The sequence below is a fragment of the Xenopus laevis genome, chromosome 2L (assembly GCF_017654675.1).
Source record: "Xenopus laevis strain J_2021 chromosome 2L, Xenopus_laevis_v10.1, whole genome shotgun sequence".
NCBI classification, from domain to species: domain Eukaryota; kingdom Metazoa; phylum Chordata; class Amphibia; order Anura; family Pipidae; genus Xenopus; species Xenopus laevis.
Window position 1 is genome coordinate 171,459,210 of NC_054373.1, and position 11,208 is coordinate 171,470,417.

An 11,208-nucleotide genomic window follows, 5' to 3' on the forward strand; every position below is an offset into this window, starting at 1 on the left:
ACAAATTAATACAAGGACCTTGTAGACAGAATATATTCAGTTTGCATATAAAACCTTAATTAAGCATTTGAAGTTGTTCCTACACATACCATGGAAAATCGTCTTGACCTTTAAGTAATTATTAATGATTAATATGCCTTAATGTCACTTGTTTCACTAATTATATATATTTTTTGTGAATTGTGGGAAAATGCTTGAATCACAGTTCAACAGCTATGCCTGCCGGTTCCGTCATATTCATAATTAATAGACTCATGTCACCGTGCGAGTGAGAATGAGACTATATATTAATAAATTAAATAATGGGGGGAAGGGACGAAGCCAAACACCTTCATCAGCAAAAAACTGCACCGCCTGGGGTTATTCCAGAGCACCACGGAGCGATCCTCTTATGGCTTCTTCTTTCTTCAAATTTCCCGGGGCAGACGCATGCGCAGTTGAACGAAATAGGCAACTTTTTAGTTAAAGTTCGTCTTTTCGCTCTAATGCCCATGCCGCTAGAAGAAAGAAGAAGCCGGAAGAGGATCGCTCCGTGGTGCTCACTGGAATAACCCCGGGCTGGTGCAGTTTTCTGCTGATAGAATCACAGGGTCTCAGGTAGGTAAATACATTCACTTGGGGGTGCCTAACATTTGGCACCCCCAAGTGTGATATGACTTTCCTTCTCCTTTAAGTCTGGTGTTTACATAAGTAATGTACTTTTGCTACAAAAATGAGTTCCTTGCCACCATAACACAATCCGGTTAATTTAAGGCACAAGATGATCCAAACCCAGAGATATTTAGAGATACATTTCATTAGAATTTTCATGCCCCAAACAATAGGGGTCGTTTACAGTGACTGTGGGAAGACGTGCAAGAGCTGACTATGGTCTTCACCTTGTGCAGAATGGAAAATCCAAAACGGGGTACAGACTTGTTCTTAATGCCTGCTATAGGACCACCCTGTGCAGATTATGGTGCATCAGGTGCCAGTTACATATCACAACATGCTGAGTACAAAAGAGCCCTGTAATACACACCTGTCTTGAGTGCTGTGAGTCTATTCTATAAAGCTTTCTGTTATCTGAAGACTGGAGGTGGGGGGGGGTCACCAAGACAAATGGACACCCATGTCCTAACTCCATGTCACCTCTTATGTGGCTGGTGCAAATTATGCCCAAATGCACACTATTCAGAAAATGTCTGCACCTCCAGCATGAGCACACTAATCAAAATGCCTAGACTTTTTGCAATTTTGTTTCAATATTTATAGTTTACTATATACGTATGGCATCTTCCTAGCAGCAGCGTTACAGCAGTTTCCTCTATATTACTAAATTGTTTTAGGAATCATAAATATGCAATGTGATATTACATCTTTGTTAATATTTAATACACATTTTCAGCAAATATATTTTTTATAAAAAAACCTTTTAAATACATCTCCTTTGCTCATAAATGTATGCAAATGCAACAAAAATGACCAATTAGCAGCATAAATACCTGAATTATTAGCAGATGTGGGATACAATAGATGCCTATAAGCCGTTGTTCTCTTTAACAACTCTATAAAGTTTCCTGTCTTCTTGTCTTCATGAAAGATGCGCAGTCATCTCCGAATAAATATCTTTTATCTGCAAGTTCTTCTTTTTGTCTGAAAGGTACTTGGATGAGACAAAATAGATGCAAAACAGACAACACATGCATCTATTCATAAAGGTACAAGAATCCATACATGCTTCCCATCAGCTCATCCTAATAAATTGCCCTCAATTGGATGTAATGCTGCAAAGAAACCTTGGAATGGCAGTAGTGTCTGGGTCGGTTTCCTTAGACCTGGGGTCCCCGGCCTTTTTTACCTGTGAACCAAATTCAAATGTAAAAACCGTTGGGGACCAACACAACCATGACCTGGGGTGTCAAATAAGAATGTGATATTTGGCAGCCTAGGGGAGACTCTATTTGGCAGTACACCTGGTTTTATACAACCAAAACTTGCCTCCAAGCCTGGAATTCAAAAATAAGCACCTGCTTTGAGGCCACTGGGAGCAACATCCAAGGGGAAGGTGAGCAAAATGTGTTGCTCATGAGCCACTGGTTGGGGAACACTTAGACTTCTGGATTTATAACTGATGATAACAGATTAATGATGCTGCGTATCACAAATGATGCCATTCAAACACAGAGATTCAGGGATTGGGCATTTTGCACATTTTGAGTGCTGTTTACTAAAATTGAAACAAATTTGCATCCATATGGGTGCATCACATGCAATCTGTGATGAACCCAATTCAGTGCCAGTGATGATACGGGAATTGCCCCATACTCCTGTGAAGGTATTACTGGCTCACCTTTTAGTTTTACCCTTTCCTTTGCTGCCATTGTCCCTTTGGCTTGCTGGCCACAGCCTCCCATAGGCCTCCTACATTGAAGAAGGGAAAAAGGGGTGTGACTTAGCAGTTATGTGGGTAACCCAGTGAGTAGGTCCCCCTTCATAATGTGAAGGTTCTTCCTACAGTAGAATATAGTCATTCTAATAAGGTGTGTGGCTTATTCTAAGCCAACTTTGGGGTCACAAAGCAGGTTCATTTGGGTCCTTCTGAGAAAAACGACTATATTCCCTCCAGACAAATTGGAATACGGGCAGCCAGATTTTATGAACGGGGATGACACAGGTTTGTTGCGAAATTCCCAGTGTTCACAAGTGGCAATTGATGAATCTGTGAAACAATTTCATCATGCATTTTCTTTCATTGACTCCATTGCATTTGGTACAAGATAAAACACCAAATCTCTCCAATACATTTGGCATGACAAAACCACCAGTAAGGCTATAGTCAATTAGAGCAGCCCCTTTTCTCAGAACTATGAGCTTTGCCTTATATTTGCTCCGGATGCGTTCTCTATAATTTGCAGGCATGGGACTGTTAAACTACATTATTTGAATATTTCACAAGAAATGGAGCCACCGGTTCTTATAACTTAACCAGAACTTGTTTATTGAAAACAATTCACAAAGGAGATCACATAGGTTGCAAATACAGCTACGAATGCTTTAATAAAAAAAATTACTTTGGATTTCATGTTTAATTTGAAAAGGACTTTTGTTATACAGCTTTTTATGTCTGGATGACAGGTCCACTTTAAGAGTTATTTTCCCTTCTCTTGGAAGTCCTCTTGGAGTGAAACCCAAATAGAACTATCTAGCTGCTAAGGCCAACACACTGGTTCCCTCTATGCGCATCAATGCCACCGGGAACCTAGTCCCTTTAATACTTCTCAGTGGAGCCCAAAACTGCTTAGCTAAATAGCCCTGACCTAACTGGAGATAACTCAAACTTACTGGATCCTGCACTTGTCTGCGGTTCCACTGTTCCATACACTCATCAGGTTGTCCCAAGCAAAAAGCTCTTTGAAAGACATGGCTTCCAAAAAGGAGCCAGGTTTTTTTCCTGGTTTTCCACTGGCCCAGTCCAACCCTGGCTATTGTGTTAGAAACCCTTTCCATTTAAATCCTGCAAACAGCCTTGGACAGCTTGTGACAGAAAACTGTGCTTCTCCCAGTGCCTGACAATAGGCTGAAGATAATACTGGCCGGTAGCATTTCCAGTTCACGAATTGCAGTAGATTTTCCAGATGACAAAAAGTACTGACTCACCTAGACCATTTATCTCATGGAGTCATTAGATGGATGCGGCACAGCATTAGTATTAGTCCTGGCAATATTACGGTAGTCACATGTCAGGGGTCACCATCAAATAGCCCATATATGTGACAATTATCAGGTCAATTAACTGTTTCCTTGGCCTGCTGTCAAATGTATCATATGAAATGACAGATGAGCTTATCGGAAGCATGGATTCAGGGGGAAGAGAGTCTCAGCTGCCCATTTGTTATCTTGCTTATACTCAAAGGCCTGACTGCAGCTGATAACAGTAATACAACTCAACATACCTGTACTAATTTCCCAGTATTCTGTTAGAACTTTCCTATCTAATTGCTGCCTTTGTTACATCTCTGCTGTTAGCGCTCTGTAACATAGCAACATACAGTACTACATTAGGTTTAAAAAAAAGACACAAATCCATCAAGTTCAAACTTTTTTTTTTTTATAAAACCTGCCTAACTGCTAGTTGATCCAGAGGAAGGCAAAAAAAGACCCTGCTGAAGCCTCTCCAATTTGCTTCAGAGGGCGAAAATCCTTCCTGACTCCAAGATAAAGCTATCTAATGTACCTGCCAGTACCACTGATTCAGGGAGAGAATTCCACGTCTTCACAGCTCTCACTGTAAAACAAAAACCCCTTCTGAATATTTAGACGGAACACCTTCTTTTCTTTTCAGAATAGGTGCCTTTGTGTCTACTGGAAGGACCTACTGGTAAATAACACACTAGAGAGATTATTATATTCATACATAGTTATCATATCAACCCTTAAGAGGCCCTTCTCCAGCATAAATAACAACAACTTGATCAGTCTAGTAACTAATTGCCCTTCTTTGGTCTCTCTCTAATTCAATAATATTGAATTTGAGCACTGATTGTAAATTATTTTCAGCATTGCCATTCATGATCTGGACAATCCAAGTAATTCTGCCAATCAGGGACGGAACTAGGGTTTGGCTGAAGAGACTTGTGCCTAGGGTGCAACAGTGGGACGACGCCAGTCACGCTCCTCTTCAATCTTCCTACCCCTACTCCAAGGCCTTGTTTTTCCACTGTCTACTCATTAGAGTTACATGCTGATGTATGTACCTGTGTGCTCCACCTGCACTGTGATGCGCGTGTGCCTGTGTGGGTGGGACAGGTGACCGGTTGGGCTCCCTATGGCACCATTTGCCTTGGTGTGGCAATGTTATCAATGGAGGAAGTAGAGCCTAGATTCTCCATGGTTTCTTGTATCCCCCCATGTAATCTGGGTTCCATTCAGTGGTAAACACAACTTTCCCTTGTTTGTTATAGTTATACAGGAGCAGTGACCAGCTCCATGTTGTAGCTCCCACCCTTCCCAGCTATAGTCAGGTGACCCCACTGGCGGCCAATAAAAGGGCAACCAAGCTGGGGAGTTTTACTTTGAAAGCAGCGAGTAAGTTGCAGGTAAAACTTTGTAAAATGTATAATGAAGCAATAGAATTCTTAATGAACCAGATGCAAGTTGAGCAGAGGACTGGTCAGATATGGGATGACTTTGACGTAGTTGGCCAGCTTAAATATATTGCAAAATATGGACAAACAATCCCTGTTTTGTTTAAAGGGTAAGGCATTTTTTTAGTAGCTTAAGTCACAAAATTTTAACATCCTTAATATAGTGATAATACGTTGAGTGCAGAGAACCTCTTGTATGTGTCTATGTGAATTTTGCAGCCACAGCCTCATTGCTGTAATGGAAAATGGAGAACTTACCCCACGGGACATCCAAGATGGCGACCTCCTGCTCCACCATACGGTTCTTCCTGGTCGTAATATGACTGCGTCTGAAACGTGTCGCCCCAGGATTGGTCGCCGGCGACGGAATGGACGCCGGCGTCAGAATGTGCGTCGGCGTCAGGACGCCAACGTGAGGACGCCGTCGTCGACGTCATGACGTCACCGCGTCAAGTTTTGGCGCCAACTTTGGACTATTTATTCCTAATTGCCCTTTTCATCCTTGCCCAATTATAGGTCTATCTTGTATAGTTCCTGGGTGTGATTTACTGCTTTTCTGATTATCCGTGTACCGACTTCTTGCCTGTTTTACGACTCTGATCCTTGCTGCCTGTATTTGACTATTTGCCTGTTTACGACTATTCTCTTGATAAATCCTTTTGTACCGCGAACTTGGTGTTACTGCCTCCTCCTTGGTCCACACTACAACAGAGCCTTCGGGCCCTGACAGTATAATTGGGCCATGGACCCCTCTGAGGAGCCTCAAGTTCCAACTGATGTCGGCAGAGCCGTTCGTGGATTGGCTTCCCGCATGCACTCCTATGAAGCCCAGCAAACCCACTTCGGCCAGGCACTTGAAGCAATCCTGGAGAAACTGTCTGCTTTATCTCCTGTGGCTCCAGTTCCTATGCCAGTTCCTGCAACTCCGCTCCAGGTTTCCGAGCCTCGCATCCCTGCACCTCCTCTTTACAGCGGTGATCCGGAATCATGCCGTGGTTTCATCAACCAGTGTGAGATCCAATTCACCCTGCTTCCAGGTCAGTTTGTCTCGGAGTGAGCAAAAGTGGGCTATATTATCACCCGCCTGCAAGGGAAAGCTCTGGAGTGGCTTCTCCTCTTTGGGAGAAGGAGGATCCGGTAATCGACGATGCCAGGGCCTTCATCCGGGACCTTCGCACAGTGTTCGATGCTCCTGGTCGGGCTACTTCTGCCTCGGCTCGTTTATTCCAGCTACAGCAAGGGACTCATTCAGTTCCCGAATATGCCATCGAGTTCCGAACTCTCGTGGCAGAAACTTCGTGGAATAATGATGGATACCATGCTGCCTTTTACAACGGTCTGGCGATGCGCATCAAGAACGATCTTGTATCTCGTGAGATTCCTCCTCGATGGGAGGACCTTGTTGCGTTGGCTGTGAAGGTTGACACCCGACAGAGGGAGTTCCAAGTCGAACTTGACAGGGAACGTGCTAGGAAGTTTTCCAGGTTCCAACCCACCCTGGCTCCACGCTTCCAAAGACCCCTACTCCCCAGTCCGGCTTCCAATCTTCTTCCTCCTCCTCCTGTGGCACCTGCTACTTCTTCTTTGCCATCTGAAGAACCAATGCAGATCGGACGGGCACGCCTTTCCGAACAGGAGAAGCTCCGGAGAAGGGCTGCTGGGTTATGCCTCTACTGTGGGGGAAAAGCCCACTTCGCCCAGGAATGCCCAGTGAAGCCGGGAAACTCCAAAACCTAGGTAAGCTTGGGGAGACTTACCTGGGTGGAATTTGTTCTCCTCCCCATTCTTCTGCTCAACGTTTTCTTCTTCCTGTTCAAATCCAGTTCGGCTCCAAGAAGATCTCTTCTCAGGCCTTCCTCGATTCTGGTGCTGCAGGCAACTTCATGGATCGTGCCTTTGCTGATAACCATGTCATTCCGCTTCAACCCTTGGCAACCCCTCTTCGAGTCCTGGCGATTGATGATCGTCCTCTTTCTTCTGCCATCATCTCGCAGTCTACTCAGGAACTTTCCTTCAAGGTGGGCACTATGCATTTGGAAAGACTGTCTTTTCTTCTTATTGATTGCCCTTCAACTCCTGTGGTCCTGGGACTGCCTTGGCTGTGTGTTCATAATCCGGTCATTGACTGGTCCTTCTCACAAATTTCCCGTTGGAGTCCATTTTGTGTACACAACTGTTTACCTGCTGTTCCTGTTGTCAAAGTTTCTTCAGTGTCTTCAAGTTCTTCTCTCCCTCCTGTGTACCAAGCCTTTTCCGATGTCTTTGATAAGAAGTCCGCTGAGACTCTCCCACCTCATCGTCCCTATGATTGTCCTATCGAACTTTTACCCGGCTCAATGCCTCCCCGAGGCCGCACTTATCCGCTTTCTCCCTCCGAAACTTCTGCTATGAAGTCCTATATCCAGGAGAATCTTCAAAGAGGTTTTATTCGTCCTACCTCCCCTGCTGGAGCAGGGTTCTTCTTTGTTGAAAAGAAAGACGGTAGTTTGCGGCCCTGCATTGACTACAGGGGGTTAAATAAAATCACTGTAAAGAACAGATATCCTCTTCCTCTCATCTCTGAACTTTTCGATCAGCTCAAGGGGGCTAGTTTCTTTACTAAGTTGGATCTACGTGGGGCCTACAATCTCATTCGGATCCGTGAGGGAGATGAATGGAAGACCGCTTTCAATACTCGTGATGGCCATTACGAGTATCTCGTCATGCCATTCGGTCTTTGCAATGCTCCTGCGGTCTTCCAATAATTAGTCAATGACATTTTTTCGTGATCTCTTGGGACAGTGTGTGGTCGTGTACTTAGACGACATTCTTATTTTTTCCAAAAACCTTTTTGATCATCGTTGTCAAGTACGTGAAGTTCTTTCCAGGTTGAGGAAAAAGAATCTCTTCGCCAAATTGGAAAAATGCACCTTCGAAGTTTCTTCCATTCCTTTTCTTGGCTACATCATTTCTCCTCAAGGTTTTAAGATGTACCCCGCCAAAGTTTCTGCAATTTTGGATTGGCCTCTTCCTACCAGCGTTAAGGCAGTCTAGAGGTTTATTGGCTTCGCCAACTATTATAGACAATTTATCAAAAACTTTTCTTCCAAGATCCATCCAATTCTTGCCCTGATCCGTAAAGGGAGTAAACCTCAACTCTGGCCCCCTCTAGCTCTCGAAGCCTTCAAGACCCTCAAGGAAGCCTTTTCTTCTGCTCCTATTCTTCGACACCCTGAACCCCTACAACCCTTCTTCATTGAAGTCGATGCCTCCGATGTAGGAGCTGGAGCAGTTCTGTCTCAAAGATCTTCTTCTGACGGAAAACTCCACCCTTGTGCTTTTTTCTCCAAAAAATTTTCTTCCCCTGAGCAGAACTACGATGTGGGAAATCGGGAGCTACTTGCCGTGAAGTTGGCCTTGGAAGAATGGAGACATTTGCTTGAAGGTTCTTCTATTCCGGTGACAATCTTTACCGACCACAAGAACCTTGAGTTTATTCAATACCTCAAGCGCCTCAATCCCCGGCAAGCCAGGTGGGCACTTTTTTTTTCTCATTTTAATTTTATTATCACCTTTCGTCCTGGCTCCAGAAACAGGAAGGCTGACGCTCTGTCCAGAAGCTTTGCTCCTGAAGATTCCTGTCCCGAAGATCCTGTACCCATTGTGCCCTCTACCAAGATTATTGCCGCCTTGTTTCCCTCCTGTGCCTCTCAGTTACTTTCTGCTCAGTCTTCGGCTCCTGTAGAGACCCCTCTTGGTGTTGCCTTTGTCCCTCCGGAATTTCGTCATGACATTTTATCCCAAGCTCACAGTTCCAAACAGGCTGGTCATCCAGGGATTAAGAAGACAACCGAGCTCTTGTCTCGTTTGGTCTGGTGGCCGACCCTAATTAAAGATGTCAAAGACTTTGTTTTGTCCTGTTCCACTTGTGCTGTTTCCAAGTCCGGACATTCCCCCCCAAGGGTTTATTCTTGCCACTTTCCATTCCATCTCGACCTAGGACTCACTTGGCGATGGATTTCATTGTCGATCTCCCTGTTTCGTCTGGTCACACCACTGGGTGGTGATCGACAGATTCAGCAAAATGGCTCACTTCACGCCTCTTCGGAAATTGCCTTCTGCTCCTGAACTCTCTGAACTTTTTATCAAACATATATTTCGTCTCCATGGTTTTCCTACCGAGATTGTGTCTGATCGGGGTTCCCAGTTTATTTCCAAGTTCTGGAGGTCTCTTTGCAAAGCTCTTAACATTTCTCTTCAATTTTCTTCTGCCTACCACCCACAGTCTAATGGAGCCGCTGAACGGGTCAATCAGGCCTTGGAACAGTTTCTTCGTTGTCATGTGTCTTTGTGCCAGGATGATTGGTCGGATCTTCTTCCCTGGGCTGAATTTGCCCACAACAACGCTCTGCATTCTTCTTCCCAGAAGTCTCCTTTCTTCTGTGTGTATGGTCTCAATCCCTTGGCGTTTTCTCAGGATCTTCTTCTTAGCAATGTGCCTGCGGCCAATGACCAAGCTGCTCACATGTTGGCTATTTGGCATGCCACTGCGGCAAACTTAGAGAAGAGTTCCCTGGTGCAGAAAAAGTTTGCTGACAAAAGAAGGATTTCTTCCCCTCCATACATTCCTGGTGATAAAGTTTTTCTTTCCACACGCAACATTCGTCTCAAGATTCCTACACCCAAGCTTGGTCCTAAATTCATCGGCCCCTTCCCTATCATCGAAATCATCAACCCTGTGGCTGTTCGTCTTCAACTTCCTCCTACCCAATGTTTTTCATGTTTCCCTGCTTAAACCTGCTATGTCTTGCCCTTCTTCTTCTTCTTCTCCAGCTCCTGTTTTGGTTGACGATCATATGGAATTTGAAGTCAAAAGAATCTTGGACTCTCGTATTTCCAGGGGCATTCTTCAATATCTTATCGAGTGGAAGGGGTTCGGTCCTGAGGAGTGTTCTTGGGTGAGAAGCTCCGACGTACATGCACCTGTCCTGGTTCGTAAGTTCCACAGACTCTTTCCTTCTTCCCCTAGCCTCGGTGGTCCTGAGGCCCCCCCTAAGGAGGGGGGCACTGTAATGGAAAATGGAGAAGTTACCCCACGGGACATCCAAGATGGCGACCTCCTGCTCCACCATGCGGTTCTTCCTGGTCGTAATATGACTGCGTCTGAAACGTGTCGCCCCAGGATTTGTCGCCGGCGACGGAATGGACGCCGGCGTCAGAATGTGCGTCGGCATCATGACGTCACCGCGTCAAGTTTTGGCGCCAACTTTGGACTATTTATTCCTAATTGCCCTTTTCATCCTTGCCCAATTATAGGTCTATCTTGTATAGTTCCTGGGTGTGATTTACTGCTTTTCTGATTATCCGTGTACCGACTTCTTGCCTGTTTTACGACTCTGATCCTTGCTGCCTGTATTTGACCATTTGCCTGTTTACGACTATTCTCTTGATAAATCCTTTTGTACCGCGAACTTGGTGTTACTGCCTCCTCCTTGGTCCACACTACAACAGAGCCTTCGGGCCCTGACAATTGCACCCCCGCTTAATGGTTTTAAAAATTAGTGGTGAGTACAGCTTTCCCTTGTTTGTTCCATTCAGTGGGGCCATTTGGCTTGCTGGGATTTCTCATGGGGTCTGGTAGTCTCTGCAAATATTCAGATGAATATCTCAATTGAGAATCTCAAATGAATTCTGTAGCAACACACCCATCTGTTTTAATGACTGTTTATATAAAAGTAAATATCTTGTATGCCGATATAGTATTTTATTCTCTTTAAAAAGAAACAGTGCAGTGTTAACTAGTCATAATCTGATCATTAAACCAATGGACATCTATTTTGCCCTTAGCAATATGCTTATAACAGCAATAATATGATCAATAAGGAGGGTATTAGTCCAAAACAAGATTATCAGTGATAACCTAACATTGCTTTTCTCCGAAACCCCAACCCTGCTGTCTATGCAATATCCAGTGTGATTACAATTTTGCACAAAGTACATTCTGTAGCCCATGGATTCATTGATCGGGTATGAAATGTATCTTCAGCAACAACACACGGGAAATAAACTTCTCATTCTACTCTTGATACAATGATTATGTTTC